Source organism: Synchiropus splendidus, chromosome 6 (assembly GCF_027744825.2).
Source record: "Synchiropus splendidus isolate RoL2022-P1 chromosome 6, RoL_Sspl_1.0, whole genome shotgun sequence".
Lineage (NCBI taxonomy): Eukaryota > Metazoa > Chordata > Actinopteri > Syngnathiformes > Callionymidae > Synchiropus > Synchiropus splendidus.
In genome coordinates this window covers 3,976,854-4,002,558 of record NC_071339.1, presented here as the reverse complement: position 1 = coordinate 4,002,558, position 25,705 = coordinate 3,976,854, and the positions used below count along the sequence as shown (strand labels likewise).

Sequence of the window (25,705 nt, the reverse complement as noted above, 5' to 3'; positions counted from 1 at the left end):
CGCATCTTTGAAAGCACATTCAAGATCCAAACATCTACTTTGTTGAGCCTATGGGAATTATGTTTTTTTTTTTTTTTTGTGGTGGTAGTTTTAAATGCAGCATCGCTCACAAAGATTTCCACATGTGGCGGGCGATAATGTGCTGTAATCTACCACAACCTCATGCCAGTCTGGCCATTCTTCTCTGGAGCCTATATACACCTGCTCGGCAAATCCCAACAGATCCACAGTTTCTAAAATACTCCAGCTCGGTATACTCTTCATGACACAGCGCAGTGATCCAACAGTGTGACTGGCTGCTTCGATACTTGTCGCGAACAGGTGCGCGTGACTGTAATGTAATTATAGATGGCTGCATAGTTTGGCAAGAGGGACAAGTCTGCTACCAATCAAATGCCTGTAGATCCCACTGCCCGGAGCTCAGGGTTATATTTCGCATGGCGTAACACTCTTACAACAACCAATGTACAACACACATTTGTCTTTCACTCATATTGAAAGACAAAACAATGATGATGTTTAACTTCATTCCATAAGCATTATATTCCAGATACTATTCAAACTTTAGCTTAACATGGTTAAACATCTTGAGAGTCCGGGACCTTCAAATCCTTCCTATAAAATCATTTTTAAAAGAATATGCTTCAGGGAAATGCACCTTCACTTCCTCCTAACTGACTTTTAATAGCTGGGAATAACAGGAGATTATTTTTGGGATGATCCTATTCCCCTCACGGATCTCATTTAGATTTCCCCCAGGTTAGGATAAGCTCGGCGCAGACATTTTAAGATGACAGCCCAAACCGCCTTGTCATGAGAAAAGGAGCATTCTGCTCAAAAGGAACAACTGAAGTGTGAAATATGTCTTCTTGCCTTCACCGTTCATTTTTGTACGTGTTTTGAAACGTAAGCTTTCGTAACCTTGGGAGGGGAATATGGACAGTGAAATATGAATGAGAGTAAATTTAGCAGTTAACACTTCATTAATCCTGCAGAAAGACTCCAAAAGGGAGACGAACAAGGACGTGTTCTCACAGAGAGACGTCTGAGTGAAGACACTCCCTAAATCAAAACCACTGATTCGCGTGTGTATTAATAGGTATAGTTCCAGAGAAAAAGCCTGAATAAATATCACTGCAAGAAATCATTTATTTATACGTACATATGGTCCTGTTGTGGGAATGTGTTTTCAACTCGGTTTCCTATGATCAGCGATTCATTTTACAGGAGTTTGAGACACACATTCTAATCTTCTTTGGACAGCAGTAGAAATAGAGTAGAGTATGTGCAAGCTGGCAGAAAAAAGTCAGCATGAAAAGACAAAAAGGTCGCTCAATATTTAGTTGGACCACTTCATGTTTTTTAGCATTGTTTAGTTAAGCTTCTGCAATAGCACACAGTTTGTCACGTTATGTTTTCACCAAGATCTTGTTTTAGTGCTGGCAGAGTCCAACCACAAAAATTCCCATTGAGGTTCAGGACTCTGTGGTACCATCCATGTGTGAATTTGGGCCTAATGAAACCTGCCATTGTTATCATGGAATTTGCCTGAGGATCATGAAGGAAAAGAAATGGGCATCCACTGTATTCAGGTGCCCTCTTTTCTTATTGAACCTAACCCACGAGGAGGCTTGTACCTATCAGTCTAATACAGGTGTGTGTGGCTGCCAAATGTATGTATAGATACACAGACTTGCAGCTTGTTCTCCGTCATCGATGGTATCTTGGATAAGATGAGATGTACAGTAAATAACCAAGTCCCCACAGAAAGACAAGCTATAAGCCAAGAAGCCAAAATGACATCAATAATTCACATTCTGTTGTTTGTTCTTGTTTCTATCCTTGCATATTGCTGTTGGGGTTGGTGTCATGGCTGACAGGACATGTTCTCGGACATATGCCGGTGAAATACGGATGGATGGCTGGATGATCAATAGACAGACAGATAGACAGATGACTCAAACACAAGCTATAGACACCTCACAGGATTATAACACTCAATCCATACTGTTCTAAGCTGCGCTCACAGACAGGACTTAAATATCCAAACAGGAGTCATCTCGAGCCCTATAAGACAAAGCCAGACACAGGGTGATGAATGTTGACTCCTTAATTTTCCATTAGAAAGAGTTGCTTCCGACCACAAATGATGATAAATGGACCTTGGAGCGCTGACATTGAATTGCCCCCTTAATTTGGTGAGCGACACATCTGCCTTTGCCTCTGGGGATGATGTATACCGCATGCATGGCTGGTGTTTTATTTCATATCACAAAGCTTACAAGGTATTGTTATACCTCATCGTGATTTAATGGTAGACAGAATGTGTTGAAAGCCACAGTTGAATCGTATGTACTTTTTTGTTCCATAAATTTGCATGCTAAAATGCTTGTTCCAAAAACAAATTTTCTTTTACTATTTTAAATGGTTTATACGGCATTTGTCCCAAAATATTTTGGGAGTTTTCCATTTTAGGTCATGACTATGCTGTTTCCATAGAGATCCAGGATTTTGTATTGAAGTGTTAATGAGGCCAGAGAGAGTAAAATGTGACAGAAAATGGCTCTGGAGAGAAACTATCTTTCCATTGCAAGCTGTGGCAAGGCTAATTAAAAAAAAAAAAAAATCAGTGACAAACTTCAGCAAAGCGTCTCACCGCACATATCCACTCTGCTTGCATCTGCTCCATTCCCTCGTCTCAGAGCTGCGACAGTTTGTGAAAATAGTGAGAGACAGAATATTCACTGCCTGGTGGAGTCAGCGCAGACGTGAGGTGTTGCCGAACAAAGGACTGTGACTGACACAAAGCGCTTTTTAACCCCAACTGTGCTAAACACACACGCAAGGGCCATGAGACAGACTCCGCGACGTGAACTTGAAAAACGTCTGCGGCAGGGAGACATAAAAGCATAAAACAACCGTCGAGTTTATTATCTCAGAACGTGGGGAAATGAACCAATGCTGTATTGTTCTCAGATTGTCTGGTTCCAGCAGCGCTAGAGGGACATGACAAAGACGCTGACTGTCCCCTCGCTGCTCGAGGTAAAACAGAGTCAGTTAAGATGTTCTTCATTACAAGGTTGGGCGTCAGCCAAAGAACATCAAACCTGCAGCTTTGAGGATGCAAGAAGGAACTCTTGAGACACCGGGGGTTCACTCTCACACGTTCACTTCCCTTGTGTCCCGTGTTTCCAGTGGCAACAGTTTGGCATGCACAGCTAGCTTGGTGGTCTGCAGCCTTTTTTCAGGGGGCTTCGTGAGGAGTCCACAGCAGGGTCATGACATTTACCCCTCCTCCCCTTCTGCACCCCAGTGGTACACTCAAAGGGACCCAAAAAAAGAACATGGAGGTGTTAGAGAAAACACAAACAGAGCCCCGATTGTCCCCAACTTGGGTTCCCCAACGTCCCCAAAGCCCCACCTCCCAGGATTTAACAGTGAAAGAATGAGAAAATGTCAATAGTGTTTTTGTAGGTACCTAGCAGTTTTCACATCAGACCGCCATATTCAGATGTCAACGGAAAATGTGGCTGATTTGCAGTCTGCAAGTGTCCCTACCTTTCCTGTCCCATTGAGATTTAGATACTGAAGCTATTTGTGGAGCGTCTGAGAGCGGGGCACATTCACCAGCTCCTTTCAGGCGGGAGTTGACAGCTGAAACAAGTGAGCAAGCGGGTGGACAGGACAGCCTACTGAGTGATGGCTGTTTCTTATTGGCACTAAATGACCGGTGGCAAAGCCCCCCTACTATGTGTCACATCTCAGCTAAATGGATTACAAACAAATCAGTCGGGGCCTGGGGTTCCATCCAAACATTATCGCTGACTTTAATGGCAGCCAAGTGAGTTCTAAATACCACTTGGCAGAGAAGAAATAACTAATGTGGCCCAATTTTACATACATCTGCTGTGTACAGGTTACGAACATTAGTTGCCTAACAAAATCCGGGGACCACACATCCATTGCACCGAAAATCCTTAACACAAGGGTCTCAAAGTTGTGGCCCGTGGACCATTTGTAGCCCTGAGGATGCAGTTCTGGGTGTCCAATTTTAGCCAGGCTGTGGCCCCCACAGACCTCGATGTGAGATGTTTACAAAACACTGAAATCTAATGGATGAAATTTAGGCTTTGACTTGGAAGCACCTTTTATTAGAGCGCACCAAATCACCCAAATATTATTGATATTAATGTCATCAAAATGCTGCCATTATTCCCACATATGAGCTTGACAACACGACCACAGGAAATCGATATAGGAGGAAAAAAAAACGTGTCACCTTTCAGTCCTACAGACGCCTCATGCCCACACCAAGCATTTGTGAGATGACTTGTGATCTTTTCTAAAAGACCTCTGTTCTGTAGACTGTCAATACATTAAGCGGAAATACCAACAAATAAATAAACAACATCACATGAAGCAAAACTCCAAGACCCGCAGCTTCACTAAGACCTTGCCTATGGTGGGCCCTGAGTCTGAGTTTGAGGCCCCTGCCTTAAAAGAACTGTGCCAGTGAATGAAGGGAAGGATGAAGACCGGAGGGGAAGATTGATTGAGGAATCACTGTTGAAAAAAGATGAAAACCTCATGCCTCAAGTTGAGAGTCTGCAGGCAAAACTGGGCCTCTGAGTCATTGCATGTAGACTGCATTACAATCTAGGTCAGCAAACAAAGCATGTTGACATGTTGATATGCAAAGATTTGTCTTCGAGGGTTGGGATTTCTAAATGCCAAAAATGAATCTCGAGCATAAGTATAACTGAGGAAGAGGATACTATTGTTCAATCACTGGTGCAGATGGAACAGTCTAACATTTACACAAGAGTCAATAACAGACAGCAGGTCAGTTGTGAGATACTATACAGCAGCGATGTACTTGTCTACTTTCATCTGCAAGTTGGTTCCATCGACAAAGCCGATTCCCCCTGACTGGTGCTATCATCGGATCATTTGAGGTACAGACTGGTTCCTGCCATTTTAGAAACTCCATCTGTTCTGACATGAATAACAGCTGAAAGAATCGCAAGTATTTGGCATAGCTGCCACGAACTCAGTGACAAGATAAAGTAATATCCATCATCTCAGATGAATGTAAATAGTTTCTTAGTCCTGAAAAATACAGCCCGGGACACTACAGATGACGACTTTGACTGCAGGGCAATGGGTCACTGTCACTTTTAGGGTCATTGTGTGGGTTTTATAATCTTGGTGGTAAGCACACCCATGGGGGTTCAGAAGGACAACCCTTCTATACTGTGTCACCCCACCCATTCTCTGTTTTAAGCCCCCACCCTCACTCACTTTATTTGGGCTCCTTTTGCCCACAGATTACTGAGTTTAGAGACATGCTGCTCCCCAAGCCTCTGTCAGAAACACACAGCCAGACCTTTGCAGAGTAACAGACTTTCTGTTCACGACCACTTTTACTCTCACCAGTTGCTCGACTCAGAATTCACCACGGGGCACCATTTAGCTCTTCTGGTTGTCACAGCAGGGATTTGGGGATTGTTGCCAGTTATGCTGGTTGGTCCTGAAATCTGTTGCATCTCTTATGTTTTTTTTGGAGGGCTGAAACTCCTTTGAACCAGACTGAATGCGATAGTCCTGTATTCAGCCACACAATTAAACCACAGGAAACAGGCTCAGATGAAACCGCAGGTTAACCGCATGGAGTCAACACACACATATCCTTCGTCATCCATCCGTATCCACGATGAGAACAGGCTGTCTCCTCCGGGACAGCAGCCCAAACGGGCCCATCTGTCTGCCCTGACCTGTGTTTGGGATCACAAGGAGCGACGGAGTGGCCCACAAAGGGGCTCCTTGGCATGCTGCCTGCTTGGTAATGACAGTGAGGCTGCAGCCAGCAGCTTGCCTAACAGCTTCGGTGGTCTCTGTGGTGCTACGGTATTGATCTGGCATCAGGTTACAAAGAGCTTGGCAGCCTTTTAATGAGGGCGCAGATTGATCAGACGGTCATCAGTCTCTGTTTACTGAGGATGATGCTTATTGGGTGTCCCTGAAGGTCTGACCTCCCTCTGATTGGAATCAGATACCCTTCACACACCGACACACACACCTGCACGCGCAGTTACATTTGTAAATTCAATAGATTCAGACGCTCGCCAGCAGTAGCCACAAAAGCATCATCCTAATTTCAGAAGGCTGTCCAGCAATTGCACAATCCTTCTCCAACACTCTAAAATAAATGTTTGAAAACAACCTGTTCCTGTACTGATGCCACAGGCAGCCTTGCATGTTGAAGCACAGGTGTCTCAATGGAGTCAAGTGTGTGACCCTTCCTTTTTGATTTAACCAAGAAGAAATAACCTTTTTTCAACATACAATTTTCAACATCAACCAGAAACCAATTATTTGGAAAACAAAGAAAAAAACATCATTTAAAAATGACTTCTCAAATGAAATTCCTGATTGTATAAACAACATGCTCTGATCATAAACATCATAAACACAAGTGTTTGTTTTGTTCATCCCAACGATTTTTTTCTCTTTATCAGTTACTTACCCCAGTTATTACCCCAAACTGGCCTTGGTTTATGTGATATGGTATTATGGTATATGTTGCTCTCCTCCTTACTGGCGGTGGCCAGCCGTTGGGCTTTAAAGAGTAACTGACACATTGCTAAATGTAGAACAAAAGGACCACTATCCCATGGCTTGCCTAACCCAAACCACCGTTTTTTTCACGCAAAACGCTGCCCACAGCGTCAGAATATGTGTCAACATGCAATGCTCACGACTGCCTATGCCGTCAGCATAGGATACAAAAGTCCACTTTCTCAATGTCAATACATTTTCACCCTGGGAGTGAGGATAGATTGTTGAAAGCAACTCCCTCCAAATGATTATAAATTGCGAATTAAGAACCCCCTGCCTTCACTGTTTTTAAATCCTTCCTCCTCCTCCCAGAGCAGGATCCTGTCAAGGTTACAGTCTTTGGGACCCCCTCCGTTAGGGCCCCATTAGACCGGTGTCACGGAGGCAACCAACTGTCACCTCACATCCAGGGGTGATCTTGACCCCCGCTCAGACTCTGGAGCCCCCATGGGATGTACAGCACAAAAGCAAAAGGATTGATGCTGAAATGGAATCCAGGCTCAATTCTTAGGGGAGGCGGCTGTGATTACTTTCTGTGGCCTTTATTTGTGACAGCCACAAGACGAAGCCCCATCTCCGCCGCCATCGGCCCAGAATTGATTACGGTGGGAATAAATCCCACACACAATACATACTGCGTAAAAAAGCAGATAAGAGGAAGCGATTCCATTCTTTGGAAGCTGGAATTGGATATCAGCGTGGCAGTGAGTGTAACCTCATTGCAAATGGGGCAATAAATGTCATCATTACAAATAACCGCACAGCGTTTACCTGCCCAGGCAAACTCATCTCTATAGAACAAAAAATCAGGAACAACTTGAAGAAGTGCATCACCTGGTTGTTTCAATTACTGTGGTGTCAGAGAGCGCAGCCATGTCCTGCCTGTCGCTAATGGTGTAATTACTACACCTGCCAGCCAGATCTCTGACCTCCACCCCCTGATTAATCCAATCCACCAATAATAGTGGAGACATAAAGCATCAGACGGGACAAAAGACATTCCTGGCTTCCAAGTGGGCGGGGATAAACGGGAAAAGATTACCTTTGACCATGGATCACTTTCAGCAAAAGGTCAATCAGATACATGAGAAAAGGCTTCTCATCACAGAACATGCGAAGGGGAAATGCATTAAATATAAATGGGAATCTATTCCCAAGTCAGGTAGGCATAAAACAGCCCGTAAATTCCCAAGATAATAAGACCGGAGAAGGACGGAAGGATGCTGTTTTACTACTGAATTAACAATCTGTGCGTCATTGTTAAAGGACAATTAATCCCTGTGATAAAGGCCTGCGTTTTTAACCTGGATTTACAGCAGGTTGTGCCTCGTGTGGGTGTGCAGCGATGAGAGAGCATTTGGTGACATGAGGTTGATAAGCTATTAGAACAATTACAGGAGAGGAGAGCTAAACAGGAGAGCTGGAGATTGGAGCGGATTTTCTCCGCAGGAGTGCAGATCAAACCTTCAACACTGTCAGACCCGAGCACAAAGTTTGGCTGTGTTCTTATGCAAGCAGGAAATGGCTTCTAAATATTTAAATAGCAGAAATGTGAGGAGCAACATTAAAACTCAATACAACCCTCAACATCCATACCGACAAAGCTGACTTTCCAAAGAGCTGCAGACAGTGAGAGAAACGATCTGTTCGGTGTTGTTGAAGAAACGGCTGCCAAGCCGTATCTTTGTGTGGGGTACAGCAGGTTGGCACAGAGGTGAGACTCATTGGGGATGCCATCAACAGCATCAGGCACTGTGCCCACTGTTGACAAAGCCTTGCACCGCCTGCTGCCAGGGTGCTTCAGTGGAAGAACTGATTAAACAGGGTTACAACACAACATCCCATTTCTTTTTGTTTTAATCTGAGAGCAGACGGCATTGTTGGGCACGGAAGTAAGTGGGCAGTGGGACCATTGGGAACAAGGCACTGGGTAGGAAAAGGGTCCCACAGTTTGACACTATGATTTGGGAAACAAGAATTAGGAAATCCCCAGAAATCAAAAGCACATCAAGCTGAAATGCTCAGTATAACTGGTTTTGTATAAAGGTTCCTTCAAAGAGATGGACAAGTTTAAAGAGAAAAGGACTGAATAATGAAGGCCTGACCCCTCAGGTGAATGTCTCCTTGAAGGGTTTTTCTTGGTTGTAGTGCTGCACTGCCATAGGTCTGCTCTTCTTACAACAAGACAAGGAAGAAGGGCAACGATGTTCTTCCTTTTGAAGTGGAGATAAGACCTCAAACAGAATAGTTTACCAATCGAACATCATTCAACAGTCCGTGCCTCTTGCTTGCGTCACCACTGCATGAGAGCGAGGCTCAAAGCTTTGCCTTGTGTTTTGGCAGAATGTACAAAAAGGTTTTGGATGCAGCATAAAACAGAGTGGAATTACCAATAGATTGGTAAAACATTGAAAGTTTGGGATCTCATTGCAAAGCTTATCCCCTGGAGGGAAATATTAATCTGCTACGCACAGCTGCTGGATTAATATAGCCATATGTGCTTTTGGGTGTCTCGTCTGCTGCAAACCAACTGTTCACGCAAACAGATGATCCGACATAAATAAACAAGTGAATTAGTAACAGCCAATCAATCATGTCTCACCCTACAAGTCCTGCGCTGCTGAATGCATTCAAATATTCAAATTTCCACACTTTCTGAAGGCGAGTCTAGAGTCCAGACACTGTTCTTTAGTGCCTGTAATAGCAAACTCTAATACAAGTAACATCCCACTTACGACCTGCTCGACTTACGTCCACCCGTACTTACGACCACGGCTGGCAGAGGCTTATTTTTTTTAATTCAATGTCTGGCACCGCAGCACGTAGCAGCCCAGCATCACGCACGACAGTTACGGCAGCACAGTAGTAGTACCACTACAGTAGCACCTATAACCCTTCACGTAGGCTATTTTGAATAGCATTCGACTGGTCGGAACCCATCCCGGTCGGATGTGTAGTTTTATGTGTAGTTTGCTACCTTGTTGGTGTTAAAGACGATGTTTAGTCTCTGACTAAACATGAGTGTTTGTCGATGCAACCGCTTTGCTTCTTTGTTCCGTTGCGGTCAACAGCACAGCCGCACGAACCTTTTCCCCCAGCTTCTCTCCAACAGGAATCCCAAAACAAAAAATAAAAGAAACTGAAGCTTGTACCGTGGAACTTGAAGTCCTCTTTTATTGTAAGCCACAAACCCTCTGAGGAATATCAATAGTGACCAGAAATGTACGGTCAAAAACCTCTATGTTCACGGCATCTTCAATATTCCAACATACAACAAAAAACACCTTGCACTTGCGCTGTCAACCCCAAACCAACAACAACAATGGCCTTCAAATTAAAGTCCGTGTACATGTAAAGCACTAAAGCACAAGCAAATTACTAATTGTGTGAACACTACCAAATGAAACGCAACAGAAAACACTGGCTCTTGCACTGCCTTCCAGCTAATTTCGACCTGATGCCTCCATTGAGTGTAAGGTTCCTGATAACCATGATGATAACCATTCACTCAATGGCCTATAGAACACAGCCATCTGCTGTTCCAACTCGGGGTGTATTGATCCATATGAATGGGTGATATTTAACCCACATCGGGTGCCATTCCTTTCTAAATGAGAACAGGTTCCCTTCATACTGAAGACCGTCTCACACATCAACAATAGCAATATACTTCCACTGGATGACAGTGCATGTACATCCAGTAGCACAAAGATGAGGCAAGACTTTCATAGCCAAGATGCCAGAGATGACTATATCCAACACACTGAATCCAAACCTAAAAATAAATCACAAACAATCCCATGAATAACATGCAACAATATTGTCCCTTTCATTATGGTCCTTGACCAGGTCCACTTCTGACGTAAACAATTGCAACATGAATAAAGATGTTGCTAGTTCACTGTCCATTCTGCTTAGCAGTGGAGGACGGGAGGCAAAAATATTTTTAGATCCATGCTTATTTGTCTCACTCCTGTAGCCGTACATCTGTTGTGACCAAAACCCGTAGCGACATACGGTTCACAGCTTGGCGACATTGGCGGAGGCAAAAATCGTTTTCTCATGGGGACATGCTGTCAAGAAGCTTAACCCATCTCCGTGCAGCGGGACACCCGGCCTGGAGGTGACATATTTTCCATGCTCATTAAATATTGTGATGGTTTAACAGTTGCTCACTGCGCTGTTTATCATCCCCGGGTCGGTGGTGCAGCGATATTCATCCCTGGACTTGCTGAGAAAAAGATAAAAGAAGAAACAAACAGGCTAATAGAGTCTGTGTTCAACAGGAAAGTTCCAAATTTAGCAGAGAAAGCAATGTAAATACCCCCTCCTAATGAGAGGAGTCCCGCCGATGCAAAGGGCGACTATTAGAAACAGTCATTTGAAATTCACTATCATGCTGGCCAGTGCGGCACAACCTCACCAGCTGCCAGAAGTCATCCTTCGGTCCAGATGTTACTTCCAGCACCCCTCCTTCTACCATACCCGGAGGACGCTGACACATCTGCTTTAAATAAAAACAGGCAGTAAACACGGACATATGGCAGCGCTGTCATAGTGGTTTGTCATCACAAGTGCTCTGACGGTAATTCTGCATGTGAGTGATGCTGTGAGAAGCAAAGAGACACAGTGTAAGGCTTAATTGCCCTTTGTCAAAACACAAGTAGCAGTTTTCCGTATTTCCATAAACTTTTCTCCCACACCTCAGGCTGCCTTTAGTGTCTGTGATAAAAGGGAAGGAGTGTAAATTGTTGCTTCTCTTTTTAGACAGGCAGAAAAACGATGATTATTTCATAGCCTCCAGGTAGACGGAATTGTGGCTAAATACATATCTATTTAAAAATCATCCTGACGAAGCGTCATCCACATGTGTATTTAGGTCATTAAAGCCCATTTGGTATGAATTAGCCAAGCAGTTTTAAATATCCCATGAGCAGCTCTTAGCAAGATGCTAAAACGTCATTGTCTCCAGCTCTACGGTGACACTAGTTCCTTCTTGTTTTTCTGCATCTGGATCAGACCTGATAAAAGTGCACCCCAATGGCCATATGCAGCCATTTTACCTGTATTCCAGACTAAAACTTACTGATGTCATTTTTCTGACTGTTTTTGACCATCACAAGGTCACAAATAACCTGCTCTTGTTTTAAAACAAAATTTTATTTTTTCTTCTTTTCATTTTACATTTTACTAGTATTTCTTGTTCCTCAAAATACATTGACAGAAAATTAAGAATACATTTGGAAATAAATTGCCTTTTTATCTTTCTTAAGTGGACCATAGTTTTATGGATCATTTATACTAAAATAAAATGCATATAAAAAGTACTTTTCAGAGGTTTCATGGTATATTTACACTTTTGAATATTCACTGGAAATTTAATTGCCCACCTCTGTTTTAGATGCACTTTAACACAGAATGTTTGACTTTGCAGGGAACAAAAACCAAGCCAGAAACAGTGCTTTCCTTCTGGGTTTATGACCCAAAGCACCTCATCTCCAAGTAAGTGCTGTTGAACTCGCATGAGCTGGTCGAGGATCCATTATTACGCCTCAGCTGCCTTTAGGAATCATGTAATACCTAAAATGTGATGCGAGATTTACGTAATAGACAGTTCCTCACCTTCTGCTTACCAAATGATGATCAAGAGTGGACATTAAATGGCTGCTACTCTGTTGGCGTTGTTTGGTTGTAGGGGCGTCTCCATTGCTTCAATTGATGCCTTTTGTTTTTCTACTTGTTTGCGTGCACTTTTGTGTTATTTATTTGATGGATATGAACTGAGCTGTATTTATATAAGTATTTATATAAGTATTTTAGCACAAGTGCCATGTAGCAGAAGTTGTCCAGGTTGCATTTTCATATGGGCATTGTTTTGCATTTTCATTATTAAACATTTAATACTACACTTGAAACCTTTATATCTGTAAGAACACAAACCTTGTGAGCGGAATTGGACGAGAAAGTAAGTTAGGGATGGCGCTTGTTGATGACGTCATGCCATGCATGGTTCATTACGCTTTGCTTCAAAGATTTACGTGATGCCTTTGCAGCAACAGTGTAATGTTCCTGGACTGACCTGAATGGATTGACACCAAAAGTAGAGCAATGCTTGCGTCAAGTTGTCCTCTTGAGTTCAGTGTACCCATATAGTATATGGGTACTTACTAGGTGTTAAACAAGCTGTAACATGAGGGACATCCCTACAACTACGGCCTAATGTAATGACCCCATGTTAGGTTTTTCTTTGAAGATGAGGAGTGCGTTTGACTGAAACATTGTTGCCTTTCTAATGACCGTCTATGAAGGAAAGTTGCTGTGATGTGTGTTATTTGACTACATTAGAAAACACATGATAGATGCACTTTAAAAGGTTCCTCGGAACAAAACGGATTATATACTTTTCCCAATAAGCTAAGGTGTGCAGAGATGATCATCCATCTGTCTACTCTGTCTTCATGTCGGCAACTGTTGTTGCATTGTTCTGTTAAGACACAAGATGCTTCAAGATACCAACCTCAAACCTGGGCTCATCCTGGGAGCCCTACTGTATTGTTCTGATTGGACATCTAAGCACCAAATTCAAGCTTCAGTGTAGTGATGCACACACACACGCATCTATACATCTAAAGGCCAAAAATATACTCTTGATACGTTCAAGCCTGTCTCGCTGCCAAGGCACGTCTCCGATCGCAGCTGCTGAATGTTCACGCCAACTTTACCAGCCGACAGAGGTGAAACCCATCACCTGTGACTGTCTGTCTCTTTGGGACTATAGCTAAACAATGTACTTCAGATAAGTGAACATAAAATTGACACAGACATCCAAAACCAGACACACAACACCCGGAGGACTTTGAACAACAGAAGAAAAAGTACATTCCCTTCGACGTCTGGCCAAGAAAACGCTGCCAGCAGACATTGCAGGTTCCAGGTGCCAAGCGTGATTCATTTTCTGTTTGTCTGTTTGAACGAAACATGTGACAGATTTAATAAAATAAGCAGAGTGGTGGAGAGGAGGGAAGGGAGAGATAAAACACGCTTCGGGTGACAAGCGTGGAAAAGGAGAGAAAAAGAGGCACCTGGCCTTGTCCTTGATGTGAATAAGCGAATGATACATCAAAAAGTGACAGGGCATAAAGATGGCTATTAGCCAGGAAGGATGAGGAAGGAGCTATTTTTAGTCGCAGGGAAAAGATGTGCCAGATTTTCCTTTATTAATTCCACCCAAACCGTCCTGTGTGAAAAACTTTCTGTCACTGGCCCCGTGGGTCAGTCCAGAAAAAGTGATTCTCCAGACTCCACATCAAAAGACTCAATTAAAAGACAGCTCCTGCTCTTTCATACGCCAGGATGAAAAATCCTGTCTGATAAGGCTGATCCTGACAGTTTGACCGAGGGGGTAAACAAGCTCCGGTCCCTGGATGATGCGACTTTGATAGGATGTTTTCTCACAGGGAAGTAGTCTGATTAATTGAAGTGGGCTGGAACATCCGACCTGCCTGTTTCGATCCCTCATCGCCAGTGCTGTCGTCCCCCAATTAAGAGTTCAGTAAGCCGCCACGATGGACCCCCTTCTGATGAATACCCCTTGCTGTACCACAATAACCGTCTGGACTGCCGTCTCCCCTCATCCCTCACTTGTGAGTGATTTCCTGCTGCTCCTCCTGTCTGGTCACAGTTGACGCTCTGCTACGTTTCTACAATATTGGTGAAGTTTAAGGTGATGCAGTTGTCAGGGAGAGAAATGAAGCCAGCAGACAGGCTCTCACAGGTCATTAAACATAAGGACAGGAAGAAAGTCTTCTTTGGAAAAAAATGTAATAACTGCAAAATTATACAGAAAGCACAGAGCAAATCTGAAATCACCAAGACAAAATCTGCCGTGGAAAAAGTGCCCATTGTTTTTGGGAGTGAAAATCTGAAGAAAATGTGCCACCATGAAGAGCTGACATGATATGTGGTTATAGAGACTCAATTGTATTGGTTCTAGAATGAAAATTAAGTTCTAGTTTTCACCAAAATTAGCAAACAGAATGGACATTTCTTGCGTTTAAAGAAAAGAGCTATTGACTTTTCTCGGGTTCAAACCCTCTTTGCTTTGTTTTTAAATTTGCCATTTCCTACATTTTGCTCGTTTCAATGGAGGAAATTTCATACAAATTTTACTTGCTACTAACTAACTATTGTTATTGGCAACACTTAAGTAGGTCAGCTATCTGTGTCCCCTTCACCGCTGGACTCGTGTGACTATGCTACGACTCACAAGAGACAGAATCAGGTTGCATTCATCATAGCTGTGACAGGTCAGTCCACATTCGCGGGTCATTTGAGGTTGTTCGGGGTGTTCGGTCTGGCCACTGAAAAACTGCAGGTTATAGAACACCCTGTGGAGATTAAAATGTAACGTGACATGCAGCAATGAGTCAACTCATCAAGTAGCTCTACTCCAGTGAAAGATTTATGATTTCAACTCAAAGACATGTAACGTTACAGTATTATATATATATATATATATATATATATATATATATATATATATATATATATATATATACTATATATACTTTATGTATAATACTGAAAAAAATCAAAACTAAATTCATCCAGTACTTTGGATGAGACACCCTCAACAGTTTGCCTAAATTTAGAATGCTCTATCAACCTCTGTATGCATTTGGACAGGGGGAGGAAACCAGAGTCCTTACACAGAGAGCTAGATGAGACCCTACAACCTTCTTGCTGTGAGGTGGTAGTGCTAAAAACCACTGTGCACAGTCAAACCTAATAATAACAATGAGGTTCACAAATGTTTTTTCGGTTTATGTCATGGTCACTGTGTAAAACATCTTTTTGACACTAGACATTTGTCAACTCTGACAGCAACTGGGGGCTTGTAAATAACACGATTTAAAGACATTAGAAAGCCTTTCGAATGTGCCTCTGTGGTCCATTTCTAAAGTGCTAGGAGAGGAACGCATTGAGGCGACCATTCCACCATGAAGCCACGTCCTGGACCTTAACATTAACAGGGTTAAAGCTGTGGGTGAAAGGGAAGAAGTAATGCGGCCTGGTTACGGGGGTTGTCTTGGCAATAATCTCGTCCGGCACAGAATGTGAGCTATACATATTCACCGAAGGCATTTAGGTGTTTACATAAAAACTCCGTAATCCGCCCACCTCCAGGACCCAGTTGATAAAACAGGTCAGTCACAGGCCAGTAGTGCCCAGCCTCAAACCCAATAATCCCGCCGCTTTGGTGCAGAGAGAAAATCCAATTTCCCAGATCTGTAATACCATAAAGCTTATTAAGCAACACAATGAGGGCTACACCCTAAGGCTGAGGCATGAGGGAGCAGTGGGGGGAGAAGGGAGTGGGTGGGTCTGAACTGGGAAGTGACCAAGCATGACCAAGGGACTGGACGGTATAAACCAAATGTAGATTGCCTTGTTAAAATATCAAAAATAGTTATTCATCCTCAGCTCATAAATCTTCACGGCAACCTTCAGTGGTTCGTGAAGGACTAGAATATAATAAGGGGTTCCCTGGTGTGAGTTACTGTAGCCTCGCTTCAACTGAGGGTGTTGAAAAAACCCACCAAACAAGCTCTTTGCAGTACCAAGTTACCATGCTGCTTCATTGTCCAAACCAAAGCTAGGGGCTGTTGACACTTCCTCCCTCTCTGTCTCCCCCTTTTTCTTCTCCTTTTGTATCATGCTCCCTCCTTAAATCTCCTGATGGCTTGGCTGACTTAAAGTGTACAACAAGAAGACACTGTCCAGGCTGTTTTTCTTGAGGGAGTTGAGGTCCCTCAACACGAGCAGCAGGTGGATGTTGCACTACAGTGGCGGGCAACATCGCAGAAACCAGTGGGCTGAACTCGCCACTGAAAAATGCTCCGTTGTTGGAGGGAAGACATGATGTAGAGAGCCGACTTTGCCTTCTCCATGAAGACCTGTGACTGACCAGATCTGAAATGCTGCCAACTCTTCCATGTACTGCAATGTTTAGTCCTCACAGCAAGTATTTCACTCAAATGTGGGTTGAAGTCCAAGATGTCAAGACAAATCAAGACCGTCGTGTTTGTTTATTCAGTAAGAAACTTTTCCATTACCAGTTTTAAAGGATACATACATCAATAAGCACAAACGTGCATCCTGACTTTATTTCATTGAAATATTGATGGGCCACTTAGCTCGCAGAGTGCTCCCATTGACTGCAATCCAAAATCCCAGGATGATGCGGGATGTTGTTTTGCCCTGTCACCTGACTGATGCTGACAGCGTTTTGGAAATACGCTAATAATTCTCATCTTCTCAAGTTGTCCTGATAAAAATCATGCAGATGAAATCATTAAGGGAATAATTACAACCTCGGTAATGAGATTTTCTTATCACGCAGAGTAACTGTTGGGAGGAATCTGTGTTTGATCTGAAGCCAGATTTGTGTGTCCAAATCTCCAAATCACTGCTGGTAGCAACCGCCGTGAATGCTGCCATAAATTATTCACAGTTGCAACAAAACTGTAGCAAAAGGCCACAGATAACCTCTGGATGTAAAAGCTGATTAGAGGCGGAGGCGGGAGGATTAATATTTGATTTTTTTGATATTACAGGCTTCAGACAGAGAGCTGCAGTTTAACTTTACAAGAAAAAGGTCTTGGGTTTTCTTGCAACTGTGAGGACAGAATCTGCGGCGGGCGGGATTTAATCAGGTTTTTCCGCGGGGTATCTTTGCCACAGCAGCTCGCACTCGTGAAGCGGTAAGAGATAGAAATGTGATTGTGCTCTTTGACATCCACACCAACTGTGCTCGGGACACGCGGAACTACACACGCCAGGAAAACACTTTGGGACTACATTTCCTCTTCACGCGCTGTTGATACAGGAGTTCAAATCAAAGACACCCCATGCCTCACCGATATTAAAGCTGAGAGGGGCAGCAGCAGATCTTCACACTGAGGTCCTGGCAGAACTCTTAAGCTGGGGCTCACACTCACTGTAAAATATGAGGAATTAAAGCATATAAGGAGTCCAAGACTAAACTCAGGTTAAGAAAGATGCGGGTGCTCAACTTCCTTTGAAAATCCCTCTTTGGAAAATGTATTGGCAACAAGATTATTTAAGTTAATAAGACAGAATTTCCCAATTTTTGATTCAAGACAAGAAGGTGTTAACACCTCTAATGATTTCTTGGTTCTCCTTCATCAAGCTCTAACACATACCGAATGCTAAACTCTTGCATCATGCATTACCAGTAAATATTACACGCATTATTAAAACATGAAGCATTTCGTTGACATCCAGTCAGAGTCATGAATAATGAGAGACAAAATGACGTCCGGGGATCCGCGCCAACACATTGCAAACACATTGTGTACATGTGCTGAACATTTTTCTAAAAAAGAAATGCGGCAATATCACCATAAACCATTGACATCATTTGCTTAAATTCCATATGAATCCCTTATATTTGCAGCAGCATTTCTATGTGTGATATAGACGGCATTTCTGAGACTTTTTTCTAATGGCAACACAAGTGAGATCATAATTTAGTCATATTTTGTTAGTCAAATATTTGTTTCAGACTGTCTTTAATCCCGCAATATGTTTTAAAATCTTCAAATCCCTCACCACGCTGTTGTTCCAATTTTCATGGACATATTGCAGTAGATTCTATCACAGTTTTTTATTTTTATTGTGGTGAGATTCTGTGGCCAGCTTCATTCATAAGCCCTATAGGTGGTACATAGAGAGAGTGATTTGCATCCATGAACTCTCTGCATTGTCTCAGTGATTTTGTTTCAAGCCCTCGAAGGCGAGATGAGCGGTATAAGTTCTGTGCTAGAATTTTGCTGCTGAACCTCATAGTCACTGAATGGAGCACGATAAAGGTTTAAGAGTTTAGGGAAGGCTTAAAAAGGCTTAAAATTTGGTTTTCATTCCGTAAACTTTGCTCTATTGTGGGGGTTCTGGAACTCTTCAGTTGGTTAAAACACCCAGATTTCAGAGAAGCCTGTGACAGTGAAGCAGATGTCTGATTTTAGGTTTGATGTAAGAATTAAAAAACATTCTCCAAGCAATGTTGATCAACAGCCAATCACATACAAGAAAAAAAAATCCAACATGGAAGGAACCGCCTGGCTTCAACTGAGCTGTAGTGAAAAGTGGGTCGACAAAAGTGGGCATGTTTATGCAAACGAAACCATCTTGGTCATCACAACCTAAAATATTATATACCCTCTCCATAAATACCTCAATGAAGGCCTTTCTTTTGGTCCTTGGAAATGTTTTAATGACCAAAAGCAGCTCATTCATGACATGATGGTGGCGACAGTGAATAAATAATACCCCCAAAATGGTTCTTTCTAGGATGAAATGAATTATTTACGTAAACAGATGGATGAAACTCCTCCAACGGGTGAGTCAAAAATGAGCATGATGTTTGCCATTAGATAAAGGACCTTTTCGTGATGATCCACAAAAAAGGTCAAATTGTTCATAAAATGTGCCGCAAACCACAGGGGAGTCGGCGTGGTTCCACCTTCGCTGTTATCAGTGAAATTTGCCACCTGTCAACCTGCATGGAAAATAGCCCTATCCGCGACGGTTTTGTCAATATAAACATAGAGGGAAGATGCCGGCTAGTGTCCTGGGCTCCCATCGGCGGCCCCAGTCAACAGCCTTGACATTAGCATACAATCCATATTCATGTTGGTGTCTACCCTCAACCGCTTCACCGACTTTCCTCAATGTTTTTTTGAGGCAATTTTTACAAACGGTATGTCAAGCGGATTATTTTCGCCGGGAGTCCCACCCTGGCTTTTATGAATTCACAGCACGACGACAGCGAACATCAACAGGTCTCAAGGTCGTCGCTCCCCTTTATTCAGTGTGCGTGTGTGTGTGCGCCCTTTGTTCATGCATCTTAAGAGGCAGTGGTTATGGGACGGTCACAGTACAATACATAATACAAGGCCATACTCCAGACCATTGCCGTCATCTGAATATGAGCTGACAATTTTTACACAATACATTCAATCTTTGTACTCGCTGGGCCACCGTCGCAGGATGAAGTTTGTATTATAAATTCCGTGACAGTGTGTAGTCACAACTGATAGAACTTCACAGATGAGACATCCACCAACATTTACACCGATGTTATGCCACTGCATTCATTTCATCGATATTACTCCATGCCGTTTTAGCATTTTAAATATCACTGATCACAACGAGATGATCGGACAAGAGGTGGCATGACATGGCTCTAACAACACACTCACAGGAGACAAGCAGAAAATCTAGTGCCGCAGTGGAGCGGCACCATTCCATCACACTGCCTTTAATAAAACGTTGGGAATCCAAATGAAACTGCACCAAAATCTTTCCATTTCTATAATTGATGACAACCTCCTTGACTGTTGGGATTATTGATCAACATGATTTGCTTGAGCCACACAAATAATGTATGTTTATTTCCCCCGTCTATTCTTCTGTATTCTCTCTCCACCGAGTCAACACAAACAATAGAGTCAACGCTCGGAACTGATGACAGCGTCGGGTGAATAAATGACGTCTTCAAATAGAAGCAACGTCAAAGCACAGCAAAACAATTTTCTCCCGCTGATTATCGTAGCCGCGACTCAGTGAGCTGTAATTGTTTTCAGCCTTTATCAACTCGACAAGTTACATTTGTTTCTATTAAAATCCTGACTGCATTAATCAAGTGGATACACAGCTGAGTCCACGTAACAATAAAGTATTCAATATGGTTATTAGAGTGTGTTAGACGTTCTTCATCAGACGGTTGAAAAAAAGAACTGCGATATTTTCAATGCATTATTGAGCATGAACAGACACTAACAACACAGGTCCTTTACCATGGTGATGCCAAGCTGCGTGTCTATATCTTTCAGATTGTTCACTGTTGAGTCTACCTCAAATGAACATATTGTTTCCAATGTATCTGCAATGCAAATAGCTGAAAATGATATCCAGTCTCAGCACATCATTCTCACTTTCTATCCTTCAGTGGGATTTGAATGTGTTTGAAAATCAATCTGGACAAACAAGCACCACGTTCGTGCCCCTGGTGAGTTCATTTGACTTGGGTGCCTGCAGTCTGAACATGCCTGGGGGACTGGCTGACAGGTAGAACTAGCTGGAGCATCCTCCCTCGGTCCATTGGCATTTCAGCGAAAAAGGAGGCCAGTTGATGTGGGGTTAGAGCTTCCATGCTAGAGTGTGTAACGATAAATAATGAATGCTAAAAGAACAGATCTGCAGAGCCTTCATACTTCCCCTCATCTCCTCATTCTCTCGTTTGTTTATCTATCCTCCTATATAGCTGCAAGCACATGCCGTTCAGCTGTCACTTCCATAAATATTTCAGCCTTCATGTCAGAGCGATATCCTCCCAACCGCTATCACTCAAAATGCTACTCTTAACAGCCGTCACCAGGCGATGACACAGCCTTTTGACCCATAAAGATATTGACAAAACACTGATAGTGACTACATTGACTGAAGTGTAATGGAAACTACAGCTTCTGCCGCAGCCGCATCTTTTGTTGTTGAGCAGCGAATGAACATTTTAACAATATCCAAAAGAAAAAGAAAAAAGAAATCTGTGAACCTTTGGAATGACTACTAACTATCCAAAACAATTCACTTATTGTGAGCATGTTCTTCAGAAATGTTCCAGAAACATTAAAAAAAAAAAAAAAAATCAAAGGGACACCATGTGACTTCAACATTTAAGCCTAAAATTTAGCAACTGGTTCCAGCACGCTTGCAGCAGCATCACTTATTGCTGATCCTCAGTAGACAGTTTAAAGAGTTCTGTCTGTCCGAGGGACCATTGGACTATATTATCCCCCTCGAAGATAAGTGCTGCCCTTAGCAACATTGTGCATAAATCTCAGAGGCAAACAGCGAGGATCGGAGCATTCAAGTGTAAACTAGGGCAAAGCTCCAGCGCTGTACCTTCTCCATGCGCCACCCTGGCAGCAAGTCCTGTCTCGGGGTAAGCGATCGCACACTGGGAGACACACATGGTTCCTCTGTCAACATCTCAGGCAACCAAAAAACAACTCACACACCTGTTTCCGGCCGGTCCAGAACCATCTATTCCTGCCCGTCTGTTCCGATCCGATCCCCCTGTGCTGGCAGTGTGAGGAGCTCGTCTCACCCCCCACGCAGTCCAGTGCAGACAGCTCACTGTTCATAGATGCAGTGACAAGTGAAAGGAGGGAGGCGTGGTCTCGCTCTAGAAAAATAAAAGAAGGAGGAGAAGAGGGAGGAGAGAAGATTAAATCTACATTTCAATTTTTGCTCTCATCAGATGTTCCAGCTGCTGGTGCTTCAGCTTTCTTCCTTTTAAATATTGACTCATTCTTCTGTCTTCTCTTTATCATCACATTTCCCTCTGTCTTTTATCAGGTTTCCTCCAAAGGAAGTATCGTGTGTGTGTGTGACCGAGAGGGAACCAGAACGATTCAGCCATCTGTTGGAGCTGGTGAGCTTCACCTATTCACAGTCTCATAAAAGCCGCCAGAGAGAGAAGCCGGGGAGAAAGGAATGGGAGGGAGCGAGTGATCAATCTTCATGTTGCAGGGGTGGAGAGAGAAGCCACTGCCTGGCACACACACCAGATCCATCAGGATGGCACCTCTGATGCAAGTTGGCGTGGGCATGTCTTCTCGCTGGGTACAGGCAATTCAGCTCAATTTCGCTGACTGTGTAGAGACTCACAAACACACCCATCTATTTGGACACCAGCACACTCAACTGAAGTGCTTCACACATGCTGTTACACAAAACCAATTTAACCTTTGACAAAGTAAATAGACTCCATTGATCTGGATCATCATAAAAACTCACAGAGACAAGGGTTAAAGGGCGACAATTTACAGACACTATTTGCTTTAAATCCAACCCCGACTGCAGAGGCAAAACACTTGCCTGCTTGGTTTAATCCTGAGTCACTTCCTGTCTCTGACCATGGGGGTGAGGTGCAGTAGAGGGCGCATACATCCATCAATGTCTCGACTATTCGTCCCATGATGGATGCACCTGTTTATCCCACTCCGCAGGTTATTTAGATGCAGTCACCCAGCAGAGAGATTAGTGATGGAAAACCTCAGCAGCTCATCATCCTCCTCCCATCTTCTCTGATCAATAGCTGCCTTATCTATTACCTACATTTTCAGATTAATGGTCCTATCTCTCCATGTTTTCAATTACAATGTTGACAATGTATCTGTCAAAGAACCATTCTGATTTCAGAGGTGAGAAACAAGGGTATGCCAAACTTTTTTCAGTGTCATATAAGACATGAGCCAAACTTAATCCTTGAGTTGTATTTAGTATAGGTTTTCCATTGCAGATGATGTATTTTCCAAGAAAATGGAGCAATAAATAAAGCGTGGGTGGCACAATGGCGTGGTTGCTAGTGCTGCAGTCTCACAGCAAGAAGGCTCCCTGGTTTAAGGCCAGCTCAAGGCGAGGCTGTATGTATGTAAGGTTGTATGTCCACATTTGAGCATTCAAGCTGCATCCCAACTCTTAAAACTCTTAGAGGCTATGCACCACTTGAAAACGAGATTTTCAAGGATGCACCCTTGAAACTGAGGGGTTTGCCCACAGAGCATTGTGAGCATGACATCGGGTGAAGCAAGAAGGAAGCACAAATGTAGTATCTTTAAAAAATATGTAATAAGAAACGAAATAAAGCTTTGTAATATTTCATGACCCGACATCATGTGTTTACACGATGGTTGAAGTATAAACAAATCACGACTTGTCATATTTATATTGTTCATTATTGACCAGGGTGCGACCCAACTATGGGCATATGACCCTGGGAGAGTAAATAAATAAATAAATCACAACATAATTATGCTATGATGGTCACTGCCTGGCATTAATCTGGTTCACATTGATAAGAACCCGGCTGCCGAAACAAGTGTGAAAACAAACAACTTTGATGGATGTTTCGTGAAGTAAAAGAGCTCAAGTGGCAAACGTTCAGAGTCTCCCTTCAATGTGCTTCTCCTCAGGCTGCAACAAAGATTCGTAATTGATCAGCTCAACCATCTAAACCGGCTCCTGCTGTCCTCCCTCTCGTTCACTCGTGTGCTTGACATTAATCCTTCCTCTCGCTGATTGCTCTATCTTTCTAGGAGCAGCTCAATCTATTTTCCTCTTCTCCCATCCTCAACACAACAGCTCTTGTCACCGCACCCTTCACACACTCTTAGTTCGTCCTTAAATACAAGTAGATTTATGACTCACGGCGTTGTGCCGACTCAAAATTCAAGTACTTTTGACCAAAAAAATGGAGTGCTGCATTCTCTCTGGGATTCAACCTTAACAGAAGGCTTCCTATTGTTCCTTCTATTTTTTCACCTCCAGCTCTATTCTTCATCTTTTAGATGGTAATTCTTATTGTTCTATTTTTACAAGAATCAATTCGCTGCAATATCAAGGAGAAACAAATCCATGTTAATGATAAAAATGTATTAGCACATGCTTTATATAAAGAGGCTGTTCTCCTGTTCAAACAAGCGATTACAGACAAAACCCAAGAGGCTCAATGTTTTGCAGCGCTATGCTGCAAAACAACACCAGAGCCCAGTGACACCACTTTAGCACATGCTTTATTCATGCGGTGGCTCACTCGTTCTCACCACTCAGTCACTTGGTCATCACAGATCTAACCAACCAGCCTGTATGAACAGGGTAAACTCCCATTGCCTCAGACTGATATTTTCTCAACTCCCTCTTTGGAGACGGAAAGACAGAAACAAAAGAATGACAAAGAATCAATCTGAAAACATGGTTGACTGCTGAGAGTTTAGACCTCAGAGATAACGTTCCTGCTCCCGGCGGCACGGCACACCAAGCGGGTAAAGCCTCGTACTCCAATTTCTGCATAACAGCAGAAAGGCCAGTGTATAAATAAGAATGACTGATTCCATCCCCAGTCGACAGCGGTATTCTATCCTGCTGAGATCTTGTCCTTGACTGGGAGTGTGCCGCTACAAATGAATTGACTCATTTTTGTGTGCCAGCCAGATAAAAATATTCCCTGTCAGGCTTCTGCACTAAGAGAGAAGCAAATGAGGTAGACCTGATCTCCGTCTTATCCTCTGCTCCCGCTATCTCTGAGATTCTCTGTTCGCCTCTGAAGTATTCCTGATGGGCAAAGCCGTGAAAGTTGTTATCCCTGTCAAACACATCTACCACAGCCAATCCTATTATGCTTAGAAACTTTTACCTTTACCACCATCAAACACAAACATTTCACTTCTCAACTTGTTGGCTTTTCAGTATATTCTGACAGTGTAAGTGTAAAGTCTTTCGTTATCACCTTCACCTTCTTCTGCCGCTTATCGGAGGCAGCATTTGGAGCAAGGAAGCCTAAACTTCCCGATCCGCACAGCTCCTCCCGGGGGATCCCGAGGCGTTCCCAGGCCAGACCGGAGACATAATCTCTCCAGTGAGTCCTGGGTCTTCCCCGGGGTCTCCTCCCTGTAGGACATGCCCGGAACACCTCCCCAGGGAGGCGTCCAGAGGGCATCCGGATCAGATGCCCGAGCCACCTCAGCTGGTTCCTCTCCATGTGCAGGAGCAGCGGCTCCACCCCGAGCTCCTCCAGGATGACCGAACTCCTCACCCTATCTCTAAAGGTGCGCCCAGACACCTTGCAGAGGAAACTCATCTCAGCCGCTTGTATCCTCGATCTCATCCTTTCGGTCATTACCCAAAGATCGTAGATCGATCGGTAAATCAAGAGCTTCGTCTTGTGACTCAGCTCCCTCTTCACCACGACGGTCCGATACAGCGACCGCATCACTGCTGCCGCTGCACCAACCAATCTATCAATCTCACGCTCCCCTTTTCCCTCATTCGAGAACAAGACCCCGAGATACTTAAACTCCACCACTTGGGGCAAGAACTCTCCACCGACCCGGAGAGAGCAAACCACCTTATTCCGGTTGAGAATCATGGCCTCAGACTTGGAGGTGCTGATCCTGATTCTTTCGTTATCAGTGGTGCACTATTTTCATTTTATATTGATTTA

The 25,705-nt window shown here is 43.4% G+C and overlaps 1 protein-coding gene across 2 annotated transcripts in view; it reads right to left on the bottom strand.

The window, feature by feature from the left end:
* The window catches only part of sulf2a (sulfatase 2a), a 50,104-nt gene that overhangs the window by 17,292 nt on the left and 7,107 nt on the right, over positions 1-25,705 (bottom strand). For both annotated transcript variants that reach the window (XM_053868407.1, XM_053868408.1), the window contains exon 2: positions 21,720-21,886. The gene's annotated coding sequence lies outside the window, so the exon portion shown is untranslated. The remainder of the gene's footprint in view (positions 1-21,719; positions 21,887-25,705) is intronic.